Source organism: Prinia subflava, assembly GCF_021018805.1.
Source record: "Prinia subflava isolate CZ2003 ecotype Zambia chromosome W unlocalized genomic scaffold, Cam_Psub_1.2 scaffold_55_NEW, whole genome shotgun sequence".
NCBI classification, from domain to species: Eukaryota; Metazoa; Chordata; class Aves; order Passeriformes; family Cisticolidae; genus Prinia; species Prinia subflava.
The window spans coordinates 41,838-67,943 of NW_026960620.1; positions in this window are offsets into that span (position 1 = coordinate 41,838).

Below are 26,106 nucleotides of genomic sequence, written 5' to 3' on the forward strand. Positions count from 1 at the left end.
TATAGAATATAAATATAGAAATTAGGATTCTTAGTATATGGGGCTGAAGAGACAATATGGAGGAATTGGGGAGTGGCCCCTGTGCTCCTTGTTCTTGCTCTCATCCCCCATCTTTTCCTGAGTTGGATTTTAGAGATTGGTTTAGAGTAGAATTGACATGTTAGCATAAGTAGTAGGTATTGGTAAAATTTTGTAAATAAAAAGTACGTCTTGGACAGTGGTTGGGTCAAGGGTACCGTACATAAGGTGTGGGGCTCTCTGATCTGCCCAGTCCAGCCGCGTGTCTTGCTTTGCTGGGGACGCCTTGCAAAGCTGGACAAGAACTGATAGATAATTAAGAATAAACAGCCTTGATAACACAGACTGCTGGACTCAACTTGTCATCTCTGGCTTCGGTGTGAAACACCTAGGGCGAAGAGAAGACTGAAAACCTTATTACCTTGGGGAACAGCAACCCCGAGGAAACTCCCAGGGAACAGCAACCCTGGGGGAAAACCTCAGGGAGTAACCAACCCTGAGACTCTATTCATATAGTATTCCCTGCTTTAATTTCTCACAGTATTTATTTTTCACTTTTGCCTTAACATATACAGCATGAAAACTGTATCAGCTGAAACTAGGCTAAATACAGGACATACTGTGGGGTACAGATAACCCCAAAGGCTTCCTATTCTGCCTGTTATGCCCCATTTCCCATTACTTGGGCTTAACATGTTTATGCATAAACTAATACCTTCAGTCATGAGTATTTTAATGGATCTTTGGTAAATATCACAATCTCGGACTCCTAAACCCCAGCAAGCTCGGTGGAGTGGATTGTGATAAGGTCCAAAAGAAGTGGGGTGGCGACAGAGGGCTGATAAAGGACCACGCGGGGTTTTAAGGGTTGGCAGTTCCGGTGCACCTTTATTGTCCGAAGCGGGCCAGCACCACAAGACAGAGAACAAAGAAATGCGAGCCTTTTTAAAGAGGGGTGGTACAAAAATCAGGAATCAATCAGTAACTTTCAGGGGTGGGGTATGGGATCACCCCATAGGGGGAGAACCAATCAGGGAAAACACGAAGGTGTGATCTGAACATATTGCCAAATGGGGAACAGAGTTGGGGAGAACATTCCAGAACTGGGAGGTGGGTCTGGGATGATGGACATGGGGTGGGCGTGGGATGAGATAACAGTTGGGTTTGACAGACATGGGGGCTGAACCATGGATGGGGTTTGGGGGAATAAACCATTTTTCAGGGGATACCACAGTAAACACTTTATAATTTGATACAATCTTTCTGATATTGAGGTGTTCAGAGCAAAAAACAATTATCCAGCAAAATTTACAGAAGAGCTACATAGAATTTATATTTGCCATTACTTAGCTGTTAGTACCTACTAGTTTTACTAATTTTCAGGAGGAAAACTTTTCTCAGGTTGAGTCGTAGCCTCTTCATGAGCAATCCCTACACAAGGACATGTGCACATATACATCTGCATACACACATAATACATGCACAAAGCTTTTCGGGTTATAAATTTCCCAATAAATGTTACAGACAACTTCAAAACCAAACCAAGCCTTTAAATAGGAATTATGAAAAATAAGTTTTAAATCACAAAAACATCCTGTTTTGCTTCAGTTTCTCTCTCACATGCCACAAACTGGGTTCCACCCTAGCTGTTTTCCAAGGAGCTAACTATGCGTGCCTGGTTTTGGAAACCCTCATGATCTTATCTGTCCTGCCATTTGCTCTGTATGAACATGAGGAGGGCAGTACTGTGCACAAAGAAAGAAGGGCTGATCCCTAGTACATGGGCACTGAGCACCCATCCCTGTGCCAGTTCCTCTTCCCACAGCTCTAAGACACCTCAGGAAGAAATGCAGAGAAGTGGAAGATAGAAGTGGGGTTTATTGGGTTTTAGCTTTGTTTTAAACCACGGTGACTGTCACGCTTCCAGCCACTGGATGAAGTGGAGATGGTGCTGTTAAGGAGACTGTCTGTTTGTTCTGTTAGATGTCAGCACCCATCAGTGCTGACACTGCCTTGAGGAGATGCCAGTCCCTCACCAGCAGCACACAGAGGGGTGGGGAGGAGCCAGGGCAGATTTCCTGACTTAGCTGAGAAACCATTCGTGTAGCTCAGTGTGCACCACAGCACCACACTTCAGCACAGCCCCTGGGTGACCTCTGCATGCCAGCTCCCAGTCTGACACCATGGGGTGTCCCCTGAGCAGTGCTGCCAAGCAGCCGATGTGCTGCCCATGCTCCAGAGGCTGCTGAGGGTGTTCATTTGAGACAGGTGCAGTGTGACACAGGTGTGACTGCGCACAGGTGATGCAGGACACAGGTGAGCAATAGCCTGAGTGGCCGAGTGCTGCTGGTGGCATTCTCAGAGGTGTTTGTATTCAGATCTGCTGGGAGCTCTTGCTCTAGCAAGAGCTGAATGGTGTCACTGGCAAGAGTGGAGAAGTGAGTAGTATATGGATGAAGGCAAACAGAATAAATACAGGAATCTGGGAGTGTTTTGGAGGGTGCTGGAGTGACAGAGGGGTGGTAAGCCTGGGGCAGGCAGGAAGATGGAGTATGGTGTGCTGATGTAATGCTGTCCACAACAGACTAGGAGAGGATCCACAGGGATCTCTGCATTGGAGCTGCAAATCAGAATCTTAGGCATTGCAAGCAGGAGAGGATCTGAGATCCCTCATCGCTGGTCATGAAGAACAAGCATCCGCTACATCTTCAGGGTAATTAGGAGAAACCATATTCATGGTACATTCCTCATCATCTCCCACACCTGCGAAGTAAAACCAGTCTGACTACACAGGTGACTGAATCACATCCCCTGGTTACAACCTAAAAGAGTTCCAGCCCCTGGAGCTAGCTCCTCTGCAAAGATGAGGCTACTTCCCAAGTCTGGGGCCAGCCCAGTTGAATTATAATTAGGGAAGGTGAAGAACCAAAGAGCATAAGAAATCACCTAGACCAGAGCCATGTCAAGTGATCTACATGTGGGTTCGGCCAAAACCTAAAGTACAACAGCACTTAAAGACAGGTAAAAAGAAAGGAACTGTCCAGTGCTGTTGTTGCAAAGACCTTTGCTGAGCACCCAGAGACTGCAAGGGAGACACACACTATCATTATATATCCATGTCTATCCAAAATCAGACTGTGCAACCATCCAAAGTGTGGTATGATGTTTGAGAGGGATTCCCTGAAGCCACTGTGATATATGGTGTGAAATAATTCTTGTTTGTAACCTATGGTACAAAATAATTAGTGTTTTATAAAAAGATATGGTGAAAAGTCACTGAGGCTTGGAATTAAAAAGTGTTCAGGAATTGTGAATGCCCCTGCCAGGAACTCGGGAAAGGACTAAAATTTGCAGTAGAAAGAAGGGTGGCTGAAAAGAGATGGGCCCTCTCCGGAGATGGATCTGACAATGACCCAGCGATTAACACTCGATATGGATCTAGCCTCCATCATCCGGAGTGTGCATCCCAATACATGGTTCCCAGAAATTGAATCAAGTATTCATCTCTCCTCGGAAACCTATTCAACCGACCAGCAGCAAGGAAAATGGCTACATGAAAATGAAAAAGAAACTGGAGGAACAAAAAAAGTATGAGGCAATACCCTGTCCAGCCAAAAAACTGTATATAAACTGGCTCCACAGAGACTGAATTCGTGAACAGGGGAGCTCCGGTGCGATAGAGGCCGAAGCTAAAGTTCACCCAGTGCTGATCCTGGGCTCAACACTGATTTTTTGCTTGTGGCTTTTTCAAAATTCTATATTGTAAATTATTAATAAAATTCTTTATTATTTTAATTTGCTACACATTTATAACAAACTTGGGGACTCGTCCAGGATCCAGTTTTGGGGTCTACAGTCCCCCCTTTCCATCCGGGAGGTGCCCCGCTGATTCAGCGACCTGGCGGAATGGGAAGACCTTGTGGAACCAACTGGACATTTGAACCAATTGGAGAAAAGCCACAATCAAAAGGGGACAGGATAAAAGCTAGCTCAAGGGCTCTCAGAGAACTCAGGGAAGACTCAGGAAAAGGGGTCCTCAGAGCCACGGCATAACTATACTCATAAAATCTATGTGCACGAAGAATCCATGCGGGAAAAAGGATCCTTAAGTACTGCATGGCTGAGTGGAGGGTGACCGAGCGTTAGTGAGATGTGCTATTATGATGAGGTGAGTGCGGACCCTGCGATCGCATTCCGTTATCCTGCAAGGAAGACGGTCGGTCAAAGGGGAAGCGGTTGACTTATTTTCGTATTAAATCCAAACCTCGGAGGTTCAGACATCGGTCACAGGAAGGCTAAAAGGGAGGTACATCCTTAGGAGTTCAGGAACTGGTAAAACGTTTAGTCTAGGACCTGGTAGGTCTGGGAAAAGGGTAGGAGAATAGAGAGCTCATTACCAGGCGAAAGTCCCACAGGTCGGTCCCCTGCAGGGTTAGTAGTTTGGTAATACCAAATAAGAAATTAGGAAAATACAGTACCGGTTCAAATTTAGGCTTTTTAAGTAAGGAGTTAGAACTTCACGTAAGATCAGGGGAATAGAACAACAGTAGGCAAAATCACAGTAGCTCAGACGACATGGGACAGAGAAAAAGTAAGGTTCAGGGAAAAACTGCAGAGAAATCTGCCGAGAAAATGAAAGATGGCATTCCTGAAATGTCATGGGGTAGCCCGTTGGGATGGTTGTTAGAACATTGGGAAAAATGTCCCATAAGGAGGAAAAAGTCCAAGGAGAAGATGATTCATTACTGTGTAGAAATCTGGGGAGAGGAGGAAATAAGGAGTCAGGTAATTTGGACTGTATTTGGTACATTCAAGCCAGTGGACGTGTAGAGCCTTGTGCATTTATGTAGCCGGCAAACAGACACAGGATAAGGAGGAGTACAAATATGCCAAGGTATGGGAAAGAGCGGATATCAGGCTCTTCCTGATAAAAGCTAAAAACCGTGTTGAGACCCGAGGTGACACATGGGAACCCCTAGACAATCTCCCACCACCATATTTAATGCCTTTACACCAGCCTGCGCAAGCCTCGGTCCCTCCCCCAGCACCCCTGGGACCCCCACCTCAACCCTTGCAGGCAGCTCGAGCTCCTCTGCCGGGAGCCTTGGCACCTCTGCCTGAGCACCAACTCCCACTGGCAGGATTTCAGCCACAGCCCATGCCCCCTTCCCAGCCCCAAGACCTCCCGCCCCTAGAACACCCACCTCCTGAGCTGGATCTGGCATCCCTTCCCAGCCCCAGTCCCTCCACACACACAAGCTTACCAAAAGCGGCCTCTACCCTACCAGCTAGGAGGACGCAGCGAAAGTTAAAGAAAATAAGTGAGGAAGATAGTGAAGATGAGGAAGACAGGCACAATCTTCTTCCATTAAGGGAAGTGCTGACCGCCCCAGGAATTATCGGATACGTAAATGTGCCGATTAATACTGGAGATGTAAGAGCCTTTAAGAGGGAGATGGGAAAACTAATGGATGATCCTTTGGGGGTCTCAGATAGACTTGATGAGTCCTAGGCACAAGTATTTATTCATATGATGATATTACGGCAATATTAAGATCATTATTTAATACTGAGGAGAGAGAAATGATTAGGCAAGCTGGAAAGCGAGAATGTGAATGCTGGAATCCTCAAGGTACGACAGGAGAACTGAAGTGGCCAAACCAGAGACCAGAGTGGGATGCCAAGACAGAGGAAGGCCAGTGAAATATGACAGATTTAAGAAACATAGTGATTCAAAGTATAAGGGAGGCAGTGCTGAGGGGACAAAACAGTAAGGTATTCAGGGAACGCCAAGGGAAGGATGAAACGCCTTCAGAATGATTGGATAGATTAAGGAAAAGTCTGCAGATATACTCAGGGACAGATCCTAATTCTCCCATAGGGAAGGTATTGTTAAAGACTCAATTCGTAGTAAAATCGTGGGAAGACATAGAGAAGAAACTTGAAAAGATGGAGAATTGGCAGGAAAAAGGGTTGCAGGAACTACTTAGAGAAGCTCAGAAGGTCTATATGAGAAGGGATGAAGAGAGGCAAAACATACAAGCAAAGGTGCTAGTCGCTGCTGTCAGGGAGGTGCAGAAGCAAGAACGATCCCATGATTCTGGAAAGTCAGGGATGGATAGCACCCAGAGGAGGCAGTTACCCCTGCTGAGAAGGGACTCTGGTAACCAGAGAGAGACCCCCGAGTGTTTTTACTGTAAGAAAAGGGGGCATATCAAATGGGATTGTAAGAAAGGGATAAAAGATCTTAAAATATTCCAAGAAGACTAAGGAAATCTGGGGCTCTTTATTCTGGGGTCTAGAACATCTAAGAAACCCTTGATAAAATTAAAAATAGGACCCCAAAGGGAGGAAATATCCTTCCTGGTTGACTCAGGGGCCGAGAGCTCCATGGCCCAGAGATTGCCAAAAGGGTGCACAAAAAGTAAAGACACCATGATGGTGATAGGGGCTAAAGGGGAGCCCTTTAAGGTTCCAGCAATTAAAAATGTAGAAATAGAGTTGGAGACCAAAATTTGTTTAGGGAATATGTTGTTAGTAGAAGAGACAGATTATAATTGCTTAGGAAGATACCTGATTACAGCTCTGGGAATAAATTTGAGAGTGCAGGGACCAGACTTAATAGTGAGCCTGTACAGATTAATGGAAGATGAAAATAAAATAGATCCCAGTGTCTGGCATACCAGGGAGAGGGTGGGAGGTTGGAAATGGAGCCTATTTCCATAGAAATACAGAGACCAGAGGATCCAATTAGAATTAAGCAATACCCCATTTCTACGGAAGGAAGAAAGGGATTAAAACCTGTGATTGATGAGTTAGTAAAAAGGGGAATTCTAGAAACATGCCTATCCAGGCATAATACACCGATTCTAGCAGTACAAAAAACTGATGGGAGTTTTAGATTAGTCCAGGATCTGAGGGCTGTGAACCAAAGAACAAAAACAAGTTTCCCTGTAGTTGCCAATCCATACACCCTCTTGAACCAAATTTTCCCTGAAGACACCTGGTATAGCATGACAGATCTAAAAGATGCTTTTTGGACTTGTCCTTTAGCTGAAGACAGCCGGCATTATTTTGCCTTTAAGTGGGAGGACCCCGAAACAAATAGGAAGCAACAGTTCAGGTGGACATCCTTGCCCCAGGGGTTTACCGATTGCCCCAACTTTTTTGGGCAAGCACTAGGGCAGTTATTAAGTCAGTTTGTACCAACAGAAGGAACCAAACTTTTGCAGTATCTTGACAACCTATTAATAGCTGGTCCCAGGGAGGAAGACGTGAGGACAAGCACAAAAGCGTAATTAAATTTCTTAGGGAAGAAAGGATTAAAGGTATCAAAATCAAAATTGCAGTTCACCGAACAGGAGGTCAAGTACCTAGGGCATTGGATCACGAAAGGGAAAAAGAAATTGGACCCTGATAGAGTAGCAGGAATCATTGCCTTACCTCTGCCTAGGTCGTTGTACGGGTATAAAGTCTCTAAAAGGTCTTACAACATCTTAGTATCTAAATAGAGTAATTTATTTATACAAAAGCACATATCTGAAGGCATAAGAGTTCTGAGAGCGGCCTTATTCTACAATCAATTATAAACCTAGGCAAACAAAGTCTAAACAAGACAATAACCAAAACATAGAAATCTTAACACACACAACTCTAATGAAACAGCAAACAAAGCATAGAATTCCTAACAAGCAAAACTAGTAAGACTATAAGCAAAGCATATCATTTACAGCCTCAGGGTAAAGCAACCTCTTATTAATGTCAACGTTTTCAACCGCTGGGATCACACTAGCAGAGAGGAATCGATCACAATTTTCAGACAGGGATCTCAGTCGCAGGGATCATGGCAACAAAAGGGACCCTGAAATTCCGAACCCACTCAGAGCTCTCGACCGCAGGGACTCGGGTACAATGGGAAATCCCGAACTGCACAGAGCCCCCGTCCGGGGGATCGCGAGGGCAGTTGGAGGGCCCGAGCCACGCAGGGTTCCCGTCCGGGGGATCGCAAGGGCAGTTGGAGGGCCCGAGCCGTGCAGGGTTCCCGTCCGGGGGATCACGAGGGCAGTGGGGGCCCCGGGGTCCCTCCCCACGCAGAGTCCCCGGCTGTCCTGACCAGCGCTCCGGTGGCAAGTGCTGCAGGGGAAAAGGGGGAACCCCGGGGCCCAGGTCCCTTGGAGCGGGGACCACGATGTATAATACCTTAAAATCCTGTCTCGGCTCCCTGTCAAGGATCATTCCTCAGGCTGCAGGAGGTGGAGGTTGGATCGGTAGATCGGACTGATCAATCAATCAATCCCTCCAATCCCTCCGACCGACTGACACAGAGGCTTTTTATCCCAAATTGCAAAATGCATATTCATATTTTTTATCTACACACTAACCAATCTAGGTACAATTCTAAAGTTCGTAAAACTACGAAAATCAGAGTCAAAACCTACGCACATAGCATATCTATTAACGTAAAACTATCTTACTAGCATAAGGTTCTACCTTGTTGTACATAAAACTCATACTAAAAATTATAAACAGTACCCTACTCTATTTTTATGTCTATACTCTATCACTAAGCCTGAAGCTGTGTCCTTCTACACTGAACTAGGACTTAGGGCATGTAAAGCTTAAGGCTCAGGGTTAGATTTCTACTTTTATGTATCTAAAGCTTTTATATATTCTAATTTTTCCAAAGGTTTTAATTCTATCTCTGTACTTTTCACTCTCTGTGGAGGATCCATGGAAACATGGACTCCGACATCCCTCCTCCACGGTGAAAAAGGGAAGTTAGACAGCTGCTGGGACTTTTGGGGTACTGAAAACAGTGAATCGAGGGGTACAGCAAGAAGGTGAAATTTTTATATGAGAAATTAACTACAGACAGAATAAAGTGGATAGAACAAGATGAAGCAAGGTATAGAGAATTAAAAGAAACACTCATAACTTCTCCAGTGTTGAGCCTCCCTGATATAAAGAAACAGTTCTAGTTGTTTGTAGATGTTAGTAATCATACAGCACATGGGGTACTAACACAGGATTGGGCCAGAACCAGGAAACCGGTGGGGTATGTATCGAAACTCCTAGACCCCGTGAGCCAAGGCTGGCCCACCTGCTTACAGGCAATAGTTGCAGTGGCACTATTAGTAGAAGAGGCTTAGAAGGTCACTTTCAGGGCACCCTTGGTGGTGTATACGCCACATAATGTAAGGAGTATTCTGCAACAGAAAGTGGAAAAATGCCTCACTGATGCTAGACTTCTGAAATAGGAGGCTATATTGATTCATTCACCTGATTTGGAGTTACAGACAGCCGCTGCTCAAAATCCTGCACAGTTTCTGTTTGGTGAAGCATCAGGGGAGTGTAGTCATGATTGTACAGAGGTGGTAGAACTGCAGACAAAGACTGGATTTGGAAGAAGAGGAATTGGAGGGAAGAGAGAAATGGTTCGTGGATGGATCAGCAAGGGTTATAGAAGGGAAAAGAAAGTCAGGATATGCAATAGTGGATGGAAAGTCAGGAGAGGTGATAGAGTCAGGACCTCTAAGTGCCAGTTGGTCAGCACAAGCTTGTGAATTGTACGCAGTTTTACAGGCACTCAGGAGATTAAAAGGGAAGAGAGGCACAATTTTTACCGATTCCAAATATGCCTTCAGGGTAGTACACACATGTGGAAAAATTTGGGAAGAGCGAGGATTAGTTAACACTCAAAGGAGAGGATTGATCCATGAAGAATTAATAAGACAAATTCTGGAAGCAATAATGGGACCTGAGGTCATTTCCACTGTACATGTGAAGGGGCATCAAGCAGGAATGCAGTTTTGAACTCGGGGAAATAATTTGGCAGATAGAGAAGCTAAGAAGGCAGCACCACTAGTGATAAATACCCCCGAAGTCAGGGAGGATAACACCCAGGAATATCCCTCCTGTCCTTCCCCAGAGGAAACTGAGGGATATAAGAGAATAGGAGGCAAGTGGGAAGAAGGAAAATTGAGATTGCCTGATGGGAGAAAACTTTTACCTAGGGATTATACCAGAAAGATCCTAAACAGGCTCCACCAGCAGACCCACTGGGGAGCACAAGCACTTGCAGAACAGTTTTTTAAATTTTTTGGTGTAAGGGAATTTATGATTTAGCCAAACAAGAGGTGCAGGGGTGTATGATATGCCAAAGAATAAATCGGACCAGGTCTCTTCAGACTCAGTTAGGGGGTTGGCCTTTGCATATCGTCTGTTTGGAAGGATTCAAGTAGATTTCACTGAATTACCCAAAATAGGGAGGTATAAATTTCTGCTACTAATAGTAGACCAACAAACACATTGAGTAGAAGCCTTTCCTAGTCTAAGGAAAGGAAGGTTTAGTACATGATTTAGCCTTTGGAAAAGGAGGTAATCAGTGCATCCCACATGTGTTTGGAGAGGAATGCACAGCAGCTTGTGAAAATTATCTAGTGCATGTGTTGAGCAACAAGAATGTCAGGAGGTAGAGTGCAACGTGTCTTTTAGGTGTGTGGCTGCAGCCTAATTATCTCCCAGTCAGCCTCTCCAGTGGAGAAACTGCTTGAGAAGATTCGGGCAAAGCAATCAAGCCACACATCCACACACGTTACCGGCTAGCTCAAGCAAGGAGAGGCAGAAGGCTCTCAGCCACAGATTAGTTCCATGGAAGCTTATTCTATGTGCCAAAGGAAGGTCCGTGGGCCAAAAAGAGGTGGAACCATGTGATTTTTGGGTTATATAGTGTCTCAGGTTCATGGGTGGTACAAGGGTCAGGGCAAGGGGGCAAGTGACCATAGAGAAGACAGAAACTGGACCCCAGGCCCCACAGCCAATGGGGAAGCAGGGGGACACCATGGGAAGGTGATGGACGTTGGGAAACCCAGGGAGCAGACTGTGAAATGTTTTCAAAGAACCATGGGGGAAAACCTTTGTAACATGTGGAAGGGGTATCTTTAATTTTCACTTTTCCAAGGCAAGGCAGTTGGGAATTATTTTAAGGGCACAAGGGACTCCACAGTAGAGCACTGAGGGCTCTGCAGAGGCAACCCACAGCTCTTTGCAGTCATTGCTGAGAGCAGTTCTGAGCAACAACCATCAAACACCCACGGCTGTGAGCACAATGTTCATCCTGGAAAACTGGACCCCCAGGAGCACCTTCCTGTTTCAAATGGATTAGTTATGAGGAACAGAGCAAAGTTCAGGTGACTTACCCAAAAATTATTTTAACCTGAAATAAGAGAAATAAGACTTAGGAATAGTCCCCCAGTCTGGGATCCAGCATCGGGAACTCCACAGGAGACATCTGTACTGCATGGCACGGGTTACAACTGATGGGCTGAGTTCACTTCCTGTGAGCTGTGCATTGGGGCATCTGAGCTGTGAGATAAAGAGCACCAACAGGTTGACCGTGGCTGCAGACCCCATATCTCCCAAGAGGAGCACATATGAGTTAACGTGAGACACATGATGTGTGTTTGTAACTGCATGGCCGCAGCATGTATTTTTGGATGGGTGTGTTTACAGATGTTTTTGGCCCACTTAAAATATCCTTGGCAAGAGGCAGTTTTGTGAATCTGAACCAACCCAAACACACCACTGAGGTCATTACTGCCATGAGATCACCACCTAGGCACAGTGCTCAGGACCTCTGAAGGCTCCTTTTGTCTTTTTTTTAAACATTTTTTTCTCCTATTTGAAGTTGATCTAGGGCAATTACAATCTACCAAAGGAACAAACTGAAACCCTTTACAAACCTGAGCTGCAGCAGCACAGTGTGGAGATGGCATGCCAGGGCTAAGACAAAGGGTGTGTTGCTGTGGTCTGATTCTTCAGAAGGACTCCAAACTCATGAAGTCAGTGTACATATCAGATTACCATGATCGTCTGGAATTTTGAGCAGAGCCTCCCACTAGGTCACTATTTCTACGTTTTCACTTTCTGAAGGATATTTATGAACAAGCTCTACTTTGTCTTCAAACCTGTTAATTTTATTTATCAACCTCCTTGGCCCATGCCAACTGCTTTTCAGGAAGCTGGCTTAGAGAGGGGTCTGATTTCAAAGGTCACTTGCTAGCACCCCAGTGTGTTGGGGGTCAGCTGCATATTAGTCTAAGCCAGGTGGGTCAGGCAGTGTCCAAACAAAGTATTTTTTTTTTTTTTAAGCAGAATAATTAAAAACTTGAACTGCAAAATGTTGAAGTTGTAGGGAGGAGTGTAGTTGGAAGGCTACTGAAATGAAGGATGAAGCTTTTGTTTTCCCTGTGGAAACACTGATATGTGCGTGAATACTTTTGGTCAGAAGAAGATGGCTCAGTGACTCAAAAATCAGGAGAAACATTTTTAGAGAGGTTGTTCTCTAATGACCCTCAGCCCCAACACTACAGCAACTCTGAAGCCTCTCTGTGTACTCAAGGGACCTTTGAAAATATGCTGTTTGTTTGCTTGAAGGGATGGACAGGCCTTGCTGAACCTTGGCACCCTACCCAGACTCTTATACCACAATTTTTCTTCTTCAGAAAAGGACATTGGATATTGTCTTGGTTTGAAAGACAGGTATCTGCTAGGAAGGGGGCAGGACCTCTCTAGAGATGGAGAATTCAAATCTCTTTCCTCCAAATTATTCTAATTTAGAAAATTAAAGGGGCTTTCAGGCACAGGTATGGGGATAGGAATAATAGTTCTCTACTAGTATATATGAAAAAACAAACAAACAAACAACAACTACAGCATTAATAATAAAACAGAACCAGGAACCTCAAGGGCTTTCTTTCAAAAAGCCCAGGGCAGTTTGATCTCAGTGCCCCTGCAGGACTCCGAGAGGCCAAGCTGGAAGGGTGGAAACTTCCTTGGCTGGTGGATGAGATCAGATGCGATGCGCTGGTAGCTGGAACGGCAGGGATGTCCCAGCAGAGCTGGGCAGTGCAGGGCTACAGAGTAGCAGGAAAGCCTCAAAGCTCCGAAGAAGCAGCGACGTTGGGGAAGGGCTGGAGAAAGAGAGCTCAGGATTCCTGGGTACATGAGCAGATGACAGTAGATTTCCCAGGACAAGATGGAGTGATGGCCATGAACTCTCCTTGCAGCGAGCGGCAGCTTGATGGTCCTCCTTGATGCTGAGAGAGAGAGAGCAACTGCCCCCATAGCTCTGTCTTTTACCTTACCCAAAGCTCGCATTATCTCCCCTTTGAGGGAAGCTCCCGGAGACCCAAAACAATAGGTGTAGCCTTGTGCTGCCATCTCTTTCAGCTACTCCCTTTGTTCTGGTTAAGCACTGTCATTGAGGTTTTCTAGCAACTTATGGGAAAAAATTCTGTAAGTGAAAAAGAGGCAAATCTAACCCTCAACTGATATAGAGGTTTAACAGGGTAAAATAAGGGTGTAGTTGATGGGGTTGAAAAGATGGCCAAAACATCTGGTATCGAGTGTTCTGTTTGGCAGCACAGAGCAGGCACTGCATCCTTCTCCATGCCACCCACAGACATTCTGTCTCTCATCTCGTCTTTTCAATCCTCTCACACACAGCCTACACAGACTCTTGTCTCGTTTGCATTCCCTTGACACCATCCATCCACCCACGCATCCACTCTCTCAAATACTTTCTTCTCTGGTTTTCATGCAGCTGCCTCCCCTCTGGACCCTGTCTTGCATAACATCCCCTTCTGCCTGGCACTAGCACCCTCCCTTTCCAGACCATATGCAGAGCAGAGGCATTTCCTTTCATTGTCCATGTAGCCCCTGCAGCCCCACCCAGCTCCTGTCTATTCTCTGCAATAACACATTTAGAGTGGAAGTAGTCCTGCTCAGAGCAGCCACATAGACAAGACAGGAGAGCTGTCTTCACCCCAAACTGCTTCTATTTGTAGACTACTACTTCCTGCCCAGAGGAAGAGGCTAACTCATGCTTGGAATACGTGGTGTTGAGATGCCCTGTGCTGCTCAAAGTCTGTGAGAATGTTTGCAAAGCACCTCTGTGCTCTTCTCTGCAAGAACAAACCTGGCACAGGCAGCTTTAACAAGTTCTCCAGCAGACGCTTTCCTGGGACATCCACCTGGTCTGCAAAAATGCATGAGCAAGATGGGGATGAGAATGACATGGCAATGTCTTTATGGGTGGTAAAGCACTTGATCTCCTTGTTGAGGGTGATGGCAAAAGGGCTGGAGAGGACCAGTGATGACCATCTGAGACCACCAGTTTGTATTACACAATTCACAGGCAGAACAGCTTCAGTGCAGTCAGAGAAATAACACCAGCTTGTGCATGCCAAGGAACTGACCCTAAAAGGTAATTCTTAGTAGAAGTAGGGGACAAAAAAAAATCCACCGGAAATAAGATCATAAGCAGGACCCTGCCCATATAAACCATTTCTCCATTAGAAAAGCAAATTTGGAGGCACAGTGTTTCTTTATTGCAATAAGCTGCAGCCTACAGGACCACACTGGACTTGAGGAGATTTCCAGCAGTGTCTCTGAGCTCTTTCCTCAGGAATTCCCCATAAGGAGCTCCTGTGCCAGTCATAAGCTAGGAACACTTTTGGCTCTCCACCACTGTCCACTCATGAGAGGCCAAACACGAACTGGAGTCCACTATTTAATACAGAGCTTGTCAGCCCTTTCACAGCAAATCTAAGTTTTCTCTTACTCCTTCTCATCTCTAGAATTCCCAGACCCTGCCACTGCACTGCGAGCTCTATACAGAGCCCAGAGTAATGTGTTACAAGACACCTGCTCCTTGCTTTATCTTTATTGCTGGTGTATTTTGCTAGTAGAGTGCACCTTGCTTGTGAAGGATCAGTGATGCTGCACAGGGCTGTAATAAATGATTAGCCAATTTTATCAACAAAGAATTTTATTGAAAAATGGCAATATAGAAGTCTGAGAAAGCCACAAGCAAAAATCAGTGCCGAGCCCAGGGTCAGCACTGGGTGAACCTTAGCTTCGGCCTCTATGGCACAACAACTTCCTGAGTTCACAAATTCAGTCTTTGCAGGGTCTGTTTGTATACAGTTTTTTGGCTGGAAAGTGGGTTGCTCCATACTTCTTTTGTTTCTCTTGTTTGTTTAACATATTCATGTAGCCTCTTTTCCTTGCTGCCAGTCTGTTGAATAGTTTTCCAAAAAGGGGTGAGTAGTCCATTCGATTTCTTGATTTCTTCGAACAGGGTATTGGGATGCACGCCCTGGATGATGGAGATCAGATCCATATCGGGTGTTAATTGCTGGGTCGTTGTCAGGTCCATCTCCGGAGAAGGCCCATCTATTTTCAGTGCCACCCTTCTTTCTATTGCAAATGGGTCCCTTCCCCTGTTACTGGCAGGGGTGTCACAATTCCTGAGCACCTTTGATTCTTAAGCATAAATGACTTTATACCATACATTTTATTAAACACGAATTATTTCATTCCATATATCACAGGGCCAAGGACCCAGTGAAATCAGTGCTGCAGTATGCCAGGAGCTGTTAGTAAAGCACAGCCTGATCCCAAAGTCATCTGACTCTGGCATAGAAAGGAGAAATGATGCCCTGGTAATCAGTGGGAACTGGCTGGGTGAAATATATGTGCTGTTTTGCTGGGATGAAGTTGGGGTAAGATCTGCAAGCACCGTGCAAACCCTGTGTCGGCGCTGCTGCTGCTGCTGGTGAAACCATCTTATGCCAGTTTAAAGAGAATCTGAAAGTAAAATAGAGGCAAAAGAACAGACAGAAGCCAAACCCTTGTGGTCAGTGCCAGGGCTGGGAATGTAACAGCCCCAGCTGCTGACTCTTTAGCCAGGGCAGCAGTCACTCACTCAAGCTTGCCATAGACATGCAGAAGCAAATAAATACAGCAGGCAACCCACAGAACCTGGAGACTCCACGTCTGTATCTCTAACCTCTTCCTTTCCTCATTTGGCTGGAGACATTTGGCAAGGGATATTGTTACAGCCCTTCCTGAACTGGGGACAGTGGCAGGAGCAAAGGGCATTGAATCCACCAGCCCTAACCTTTGATACACCTTGGTTGTCCAAGAGTGGTGAGGACCATGGGCATGTGGCCAACCTGATTGCTGCCTGGAGATGATTTTATAAGAGAAACCTTGCATTGGGATCACTTCTGGGACATTAACATCTCTGTCAGCTGCCTAGAGCAGTGATTTATTAAAATATGAATATCGATCTAATATCAGTATTCAACTGTGACAGACAAAAGACTCTCTAACAGTTAAAGTTAGAAAGTGTATGTTTATTGCGAAGCCGGGCAGCTCGTGGGATAGCTCCCTAATGCGCACTGCCAAGATCACAGATAATTACAAAGCCTTTTATTTACAGAAATGGTGAATACACAAAATACAAATACATGTTCATACCCCTGTCACTTCCCCTTCTCCGCTTCGTATGCTAATTGACAAAAAGGCTATTAAGCATGCGTAGTTTGTTCCCTGAAATGGGTCAGTGGTCCTTTTGTGAGGAGTGGTCACCAAAAGGAGGAAGTAAAATGAGTCTTCCTCGTTCTAAACTTTCAACCTTTTCAATGCAGATGTGATTGATGGCTGGTAGAACTCCCTGTTTCCTGTTTTCCAGGACTATTTCAGTGGGTTTCTGGAAACAGGAGGTCTGGTGTTGTATTGATTAGTTTCTCTGTTTGACAAGCAATGAGTTCTTAAATCCGGGGTAGCTTATCTTAAATCCGGTTTCTTCTAACCACCCTCTAACTTTTAAGTGATTTCAGCAAAGCTTATCTATTCATTTCAGCTAAATCAGCAACATCTATTGTTAACTGTAACCTTAGCTTTTCTCAAAGCTTCAAAATTAGTGTCTCAGCAGGAGTAGTCGTAGGCTTTGAGAGGTTCTCAGTGGTGCTTTCTGGAAATGTCTGACAACCCCAGTCCAGTAAGAACTATTGACTCTCCTTGCCAGTGTTATAAATGCCAATTCACTTTGCCAATTAAATATAATTTGGTTTATTAAAAAAATTAAATTGCAGAATTTCAGTAAAGCCAACAAGCACATTTACGATGACGATGCTCGGGATTGTCAAAGGGTGAACGGAAAGCAGCCTCTATCGCACTGCGATCCCCCAGAGTTCACAAATTGGCCCCTTCTGGGGTCCAGGTTTTATACGGTTTATTTCCCTCCTGGCATAGAATTTCCCCATAGTTCTTTGTTTTCTTGGGGTGGTTATTCGAATGCACCGCTGTCATTGGTCTGCTGAATTGGGTCTCCTCTGGGAGGGAGAAGTGTCAATTTCTCTCCTCTGGTGTGTTGCCATGAATTTCCCTAGTTTGCCGAGCGTTCATACTGAAGCAGAAGTGTGCAGCTTCTCACGCTCCTTACTATAAACACTGGCCATGTTTTGCTAACTGTCTTTCATTGTTTACATATTTCAAGGTGGGAGGAGAAAGGTGATTGACAGTTGGCTTGACCAATGTGGATTGAGAGGTGGAATTCTATCCTCCAATCCACAGGCCCCATAGGAAATGTATAAAACTGAGTTTTGTAAATAAACTTGGGCTCTCGCTCTCCTGCCTGCTGCTCTGTTTGAACCCAGACCTCTGTATCCTGAGTGTCCTTATCTAGCTAGGCTCGCGGTGATACTGGTGGGTGAATGAAATACGAAATTCTAAATGGGCAGGCGTTCCCCTCCTATGATAAGTGTGATGGCCGGGCATTCATGGCTCCCCTGCTTCTGGAAGGAGGACTGATGGCTTATCTTGATGTGTCTTCTGATGCCAATGGCAAAGTCTCCAGTTCCTGGCTTTGCATTGTCCTCCCCTGAATGGCGGTTTCTGGGTGTTACCTGCCTTGGAATTTGTCAGTTCAGTGTCTGACTTGAACTAGTGTTACATTTCACAGAACATATTTACAGTTTGCACGCAACAAAACATGAATTAACATACTTGTGAAAAATGTGAAATGTTAATTCATGTTCTTATAGTTAATGACATATTAAAAACTATAAGTAACTGTATATGTGATACATGAAGACATGAGTCCCAGCATGTCTTGTAACATGTTAAGACAAAAAGCAGGTACCACCCCGGGTCCTTTTGTTCAGAAATAGAGAAAGGATGAATGGAGAGCGCTGGGAGGAAACTCGATAGAGATAAGAAATTAGCAGGGCCATCAACACAGCCAGACACCTCCCTCCTCAAGCATCATTGACAGTAGCAAGAACCATTGACAATATCTCGACCATTCATCAGCCATGAAGACCTATAGAAACTGGACATTAACATCTGAACTGAGAGAGAGAACTTTTCAGCCTAGCTGGAGACACCCATGGACTTGAATAGCTAGCATGAACACAAAGGAAAATATGGGGAAATATTGCCAAGGGCACAATAAAGTGTATATAAACCAAGCCCCGAAACGGCAAATTTGTGAACCTAAGGGGGGACAGCAGGCGGCCAGGCTCTGTGTCCCAGTTCACCCTTGACGATTCCCGGGTATAATCGGCAAGTATCTCCGCTGTTGGTGGGTTTATCAAAATTCTGTAATTCGATCTTTTGTTAATAAACCAAATTATTATTTTAATCGGAATATTGTATTGGCATTTATAACATACTATATTTACTACATTCCATAAAAACCACGAATTAGCATACTATATTTACTACACCAAGGAAGTCATTGCCAGAACTTTGTTCAAAGTTTAACTAATTAGGCGCTTAATTACTTTGTGTTATATGTAAAAGGAAACCCTGTTACCAAGGACTTCTGCCACACAGGCAGATGAAAGGCCAACATTTTTCCAACCAAAACTAATGAAACTGATGAAAATGTGGTGAAAATTTGGAAGTACTCAGATGTAAAACCTCCCAATGCCTAAACCTCACTTCGTCTTATGGCTTGCCAGACTTGGTTCACAATACTTTCTTTCCCACTCCATGTTTTGAGGTGTTAATAAGGCTTATTAAAGTGAGGACTCTTGTGTTCTGTTATAAATGCCAATCGACTTTGCCAATTAAATATAATTTTGTTTACTAAAATAAAATTACAGAATTTCGGTACAACCAACAGGCAGAGATACTGTGATGATGCCTGGGATCGTCAAATGGTGAACAGAAAGCAGCCTCTATTGCACTGCAATCCCCCAGAGTTCACAAATTGGCCCCTTCTGGGGTCCAAGTTTCATACAGCTTATTTTGCCCATGGCAAAGGATTTCCTCACAGTTCTTTGTTTTCTTGGGGTGGTTATTCAAATGCATCTCTGTCATTGGTCTGCTGAATGGAGCTTCCTCTTGGAGGGAGAAGTGTTAATTTCTTTCCTCCTGTGTGTGAATGGAAAACGAAATTCTGAATGAAGGGGCGTCCTCCTCAGATGATATCTGTGTGATGGCCAGGCCTTCACAGTTCCACTATTTTGGGAGGAGGACTGATTCCTTATCTTGATGTGTCTTCTATTCTGATGCCAATGTCAAAGTCCCCAATTCCTGGCACTGCATTGTCTTCCTTTGAATGGCAGTTCCTGGGTGTTGCCTGTCTTGAAATTAGTCAGTTTTGTGCCTGACCTCAGCCAGTGTTTCATTTTACAGAACATATTTACAGTTTACATGCACCAAAACACAAATTAATATACCATATTTATTACATGTCCCATTGTTTTATATCATTTCTTCTACTAAAAATGTAACTACGAAAAGTCACAAGAACACTTTCTAAGCATGAAGACATGCAAGTCGTCTGGCTTTGTAGTCTGACTGGGCATAATTCCATTAAAATTCATTAAAAACACCATGTCCAGGTGAATTAGAGCCTTCTGGTTTGTGTTGTAATGGAATTATGTGTTTTTCATGCTCAAAATAAGCAAAGCTATCTCTTTACAGCCCCTCCCATCTCATATAAAGATATATTTAGTGCTTCACAGTGTAAAGTGCTTCACAATTCTTGGGTGAAAAGTTCAAAGTGTCAAGTACCACACTGCTGCAATTATCAGTTTGGTCCCCTATTAAAGATGCTGTGATGTGCATCCTTAACTTATTATGAGGATAAATTCATGTCAATCTTTTCTTTTGGTATGTTGGATTTCAGGCTTCCCTTCTGCATCTGACATATGGGTTTTATTGTTCAACTGGCTTTCTTCTTGCACAAACATCCTGTCTGAAGCACATGGAAAGGGAGGAGGGCAGACATTCCTCTCTGTATGTTTAAGCTTTTCTGTCTTCTTGCTATGTGGTCAAAGGAATACAGGGAGGACCCTGCATATTAATAAGCTCTTTGTTTCCCAGTTTCTAAGGCCAGATTACACATTCTTGTGTCTTGTGGCTCTTTGTCCTAGGGTGACGTTATGATGTTTGTATCCCTAATCCTCTGTTGGGTTTGTGCTGGATATTGCATTCTGTGCCTTTAAGATTGGGTCTGGGAGCAGAGGCGAGGGGGAGAAGCACGCGGTTTGTTTTCAGAGACTGTACTCCCTCCTTCACATTCTGGCCTGGAGTGTTATCTGCAACACATACAGCGGCGGCGGACATGGAGAGATTTTTTTTCTTTTTCGTTAGTTAGTTTAGCTAGCTGAGGCAGAAAAGCTTCGCTGGACTGTTTTTCTTTGCTTTTCCTGGCACTGTTTGAACCTGCTCTGGACTGGAGACCTGGGGGAGCACCGGGGGCTTGCATCTGGGACCCACTGGGGCCTACCCTGGGCAGCAGCTTTTTTTTCCCAGCACCGAAGGGACTGAGAACAGAGCTGAAAAGAACAGGGCATATGCCTTTATTAATATTCAGCTCTTTATTAAAGTGATCAGCTCATTATTAAAATCATCAGCAGGATTGCAAAGTCCGATCGGAGTTTTCCACACTACTGCAGCCATCTGAAGGAGCAGGTGCTGTCCCAGTGGATGCTGAGTCCTTGTTCCCATAGAAACAGCTGGCAGTTCTCTCTGGTCAACCATCAGAAGGCAGAGCACTGGCAGTCAGCTCTTTGCCCTCAGGGAAAAGTTTCAAGAGTTTCCCATTCTCTGCATCAGTCAGCTCAGCTGGCCAGTTCCCATTCCATTCAGGCTCCTCACAGGTCATGGCCAATCTTCAAACCAGGCCAGGAGGTGCATCCACTCCCCGCTCAGCCAGGGCACTATCCAATTCTCTTCTGACGAATCCAGCTTCCTGTCCTGGGGTGCAGTTTCCCCAAAAAAACCTCCCAGGATCCACGGGGGCGGCCCTGCCCTATCTGCATATCCAAATGCATATGCATTTGTCCTGGTCATAGCCGAAGTTACTCTTGCTAAATGAGGTAGTTACAAAGGACAATAGGGCTATCTAGGTGTGGGCAGCTTCTTTTCACATTTCAATTAGGTAGGGAAAAGTTGCCAGGCAACTTTCCTTCAGGGCAGCTCTCCCTACTCAGATTGTCTGGGGTGTGGGGGTGTTACTCTAGCCAGGAGAGGGTCAGTTGTGGGGTGGTTGTTTTGTTGTTTTGTTGTTGGGTTTTTTTTTTTGGTTTTTTTTTTCTTTCGTTCCTAACAAATCCCTCCTCTATTTCTTTGATCGGGCTGTAGCCCGCATCAACTTGCAGCTTCCTACTGTGTATCCTCTCAGTAGACACTGCTCAAAGAAATTTAGGAGTTCTCTAGGGGAATTGCCCAGCGGGAGACTGAGCAGATGTGGGAGGGGTGCCTTTAAACTTGTTTTTTTTTTTTTTTTTATCAGGAATTAAGACACACTCGATAACAATTTAACTAGGGATAGGTCTCTTGGTCTCTCAATTGTTGTCTACGTAGAAGAGGTGGCAGGTGGTCCTGTTGGGTCTGGTTCGGCATCAGGGGCGGTACTGGTCCTGTGACTCCGGTAACGTGGGTCTGACTTCTCTCTGGAGTTCGCACTGCGGTATGTGTGGTGAGCAGCACCTGGAAGAGACTTTCATAATTTTCCTCTTCTTAGTTACAGAATTGCAGAATCGCTAGGCTGGAAGAGACTTCTAGGATTAAGTCTAACTCTAATTACACGATGTCACTAAGTGCTACATCTACTCTCTTCTTACACACATCTAGGAATGGTGACTTTACTACTTCTCAAGGCAGATTTTTTTTTTTTTTTTTTTTTTTTTTTTTTTTTTTTGGCACCGCTGAAGACTGTGTCTTCTTGTTCTATCAGTTGCTGCTTGAAGAACAAGACTAACTCTCACTTTACTATAACTACCTTTCAGGGAGTTGTAGTGATAATGTGTTGCCCTGGTTTTTCTGAGATTTTTTAAAGCATTCTACTTATTTGTAAGATGGAGTCAGTTCTGTAGCTACTGTTGCGATATTAAGGTTCAGTCTTTCACTTTCTCACGCTTTGGAACATAAACAACCTTTCTTGTTTTTGTTCACTGTCCTTTGCTTACATATTTCCAGCCTGAAAACAATGTTGGTTGACAGCTGGCATAGCCAGTGGGGTGAAGGGGTAGTAACCCCAAGATCCAATGTGCTTTCAGACCCACAAAATTATAAAAGGAAAGAAATAAACAGGCTGGCCCTCTTTTTCTCGGTGGGGAACAGCTTTCACTGAAGACCTCTGCCTCTGTGTGGTTGATTATTGCGTTCCGGGCAACAATGTTACTTCTGAATCTCTTTTTCTCTAGGCTAAACAACTTCAGCTCTTCCAGCTAGTATTTATAGGGCTAGTGTTCTAAGCTTCTCACTAGCTTTGTTGCTTTCTTTTGACACGCTCAAGCATCTTAATGTCTTTTTTTAAACTGAGGGGCTCAGAACTGGGCACAGTACTCAAGGAGTGGCCTCACCAATGCTATGTGTAAGGAAAGGATGACCTTTCTGCTCCTGCTGGCCACATTATTCTCAATACAGCCTACGATATTGTTAGCTTTGGCCATCAGGGCATACTGCTGGCTCATATTTAGTTGGTTATCAACTAGCACTTTCAGGTCTTTTTCTGCTTGGGTACTGTCTAGCTACACTACCTTCAACTTGTAAGGTTGCAGGGGGTTATTGTGGCTAAAATGCAACACCTGGGATTTGGACTTATTAAACGTTATCTTCTTGGATTTTGCTTATCTATCTAATCATTTTAGGTTTCTCTACAGTCCTCTTACTCTCTAACAGATGGACACATGCTCTCAGCTTAGTGTCGTCTGTAAATTTACTAATGAAGGACTCAATACTTTCATCTGTGTTATTAATAAATATAATAAATAGAACTGGCTTCAGCACAGACTTCTGAGGGACACCACTGGTGGCTGGTTGCCTGCTGGATGCAGCACTATTCGTTACTACTCTCTGGGCTTGGGTATCTAGCCAGTTCTTAACTTAGCAAAGAGTGTTCTTGTATAAGTTGTGGGAAACAGTGTCAAAGACTTTGCTGAAGCCTAAACAGACAACATATACAACTTTTCATGTATCCACCAGGTGGGTCACCTGGTCAGAGAAGGAGGCTAGTGGGGTCGAACACTACTTACTTCTCTTAAGCTCATGCTGGCTGGGTCTGATACTCTGTTTATCTCATCAGTGCTGCACAATAGCTCTCAGTATAAACTGCTTTATCATCTTACTCGGTACTTTGGTAAGGCTAACTGGCATATAATTACTAGGCTCTTCTCTACTCTTTATGAATGGGAATTACATTGGCTAGCTCTCAGTCATCTAGAACTTCACTAGTGAGTTGAGACTGTTGGTAGATGATAGAGTGGCTTTGCAAACTTATCTGTTAGCTCTCTTATCTCTTTGGGATGGATTTCATGTGAGTGGGCATTCAAGCAAATTACTACTTCTCTGACTACTTTGTTTTTGATAACAGGAGGACTATTCTGTTCTTTAAAAATATCTACTGACTCAGTATGACCACTGTCTTGAAGACAAGCTGTCTTCTCACTAAAGACAGCAGCAAAACAAAGCATAAAGCACTTCTGCTTTCTCTTTGTCTGCAATTACTAAATTTCTTCTTACTTTGAATCATGTTCTAGATTGGCTAGGGGTTCTCTAGCGAGAAACTGCATAGGGTGATTAATTCTAAGTCACTTGTGTTCATTATTTTAGAGTCAGTCAACTAGTGTTGTCTTCTGGCTTAGCAATTTTTCTTTTGCAGGATCAACCTTTTAGACTTCTTTTATTAGGGTAGCTGTTACTGCAACTGTTTGCAGGCAAGTTGGTTATCTCTTAACTACTGGGTCTAGTAGTTTTGAGAGGTAGACCGTAGACTTTGATTCTCACTATCAGGGATCTATAGTCTCTCATGCTTTGCTTTTTTTTTTTTTTTTTTCTTGGTCTGAATTTTAGCTGGTGTCTATTAAGGGCATCTTATGGTCTCTTGGGTGTCACAGTCTATTTTTTTTATTTTTATTTTTGCTATCTGGACTATCCGGGCTTCTCCTGGAGTGAACAGAACTATTAGAATAGAGTTTAACTCTCTCTCGAAATAACTATTTGGCCTCAGAAGCTGGTCTAGCTGGTTAGACATTCCAATGGGGTCTTCTACTAAACCCTCTCTCTTTCTTAGAGTCTTGGGCTTCAGGGGCTGTCAAAGGTGCATTTATAAATTTTAATCTTTTTAATTAATCTATAGGAACTTTTCTAAGGGGAAAGACCTCCTCTGTTCTTGGTGCTTTGGATTGGGTGTTGTAATCTGTCTCTTCCTCTAAAACACCAGGTAGAGGGAGCAGTAGTGGAGACAGGCCAAGAGAAACACTGGGCAGGGGTGGTTCCCACTCCCAAGTGGGGAAGTGAGGGTATCACAATTGGTGAAGGGGAACTGTTGGAGAGGTTAAGGAAGAGACTGGAGGTACAGCTGGGGTAGGAGGGAGAGTTTGCATATTTTCACATTTTCATTACTTATAGTTTTCTAGCCAGCAGGCTGCATAAGATAGTGGTTTTACATCAGGGTCTTCTTGGGCTTAGAGATGTTGGTTTAAGTGGTTACACATTTACTGAATTCAGGTCTTACACTATGACTACTCTCTTTGTAATTTTAATCTCAGCTATATTCTTTTACTATAATATGTCATCTTAACTTTATCTGGACTCTTTGTGGTCTTTTAAGGATATTATTGGTCTGACAATTGTTCTAGGGGGATGTTAGGGAGAATCTTCTTTACTGTCCTTTTGGAAGGGTCTGCTTGTTTACTATAACATCATCTCAGTTTTTAGGCCTTAAAAAAAAAGGAAAAACGAAGTACTTTAACAGTGCTTCAATCTAAACTGGAATATTCTGATTGGCAATCTAAACTTTAAGATAACTAAAGGTTGTCTGATCTCTCACAACTAAACATTCTGAATCTCTTTGCTGAACTTTAAAGGGTCAGAATATAATTTCTTGGCAACCCACTTTTGACACTTTTTCGTCTGTCTCTTTTTAAAACTCTCTCTTGGCTATGACACTTACTACTATGAATCACACCCATTGTTTTCTGCTAAGGGTATCTCTCTTAACTTTTCGACTTAAGTCTGAACTTCTTTCTAGGCTTTCTAGGCTTGGACCCCTGCTGAGTCTTGTTTGAACTCTCTAACTTCACAAGGCTTAGGAGGCTTGAACTCCCTGCCAGGCTGAGGTCGAACGTCCTGCCGAGCCTCACACCTGAACTCCGGCCAAGCCCCCCTTGCCCCCTAGGCTTAGGAGACTCGAACTCCCTGCCGGGGTGAGGTCGAACGTCCTGCCGAGCCTCACACCCGAACTCCGGCCGAGTCCCCTTCGCCTCCCTTTCCTACAAGGCTTAGGAGGCTTGAACTCCCTGCCAGGCTGAGGTCGAACGTCCTGCCGAGCCTCACACCTGAACTCCGGCCAAGCCCCCCTTGCCCCCTAGGCTTAGGAGACTCGAACTCTCTGCCACGGTGAGGTCGAACGTCCTGCCGAGCCTCACACCCGAACTCCGGCCGAGTCCCCTTCGCCTCCCTTTCCTACAAGGCTTAGGAGGCTTGAACTCCCTGCCAGGCTGAGGTTGAACGTCCTGCCGAGCCTCACACCTGAACTCCGGCCAAGCCCCCCTTGCCCCTTAGGCTTAGGAGACTCGAACTCCCTGCCAGGCTGAGGTCGAACGTCCTGCCGAGCCTCACACCTGAACTCCGGCCAAGCCCCCCTTGCCCCTTAGGCTTAGGAGACTCGAACTCCCTGCCGGGGTGAGGTCGAACGTCCTGCCGAGCCTCACACCCGAACTCCGGCCGAGTCCCCTTCGCCTCCCTTTCCTACAAGGCTTAGGAGGCTTGAACTCC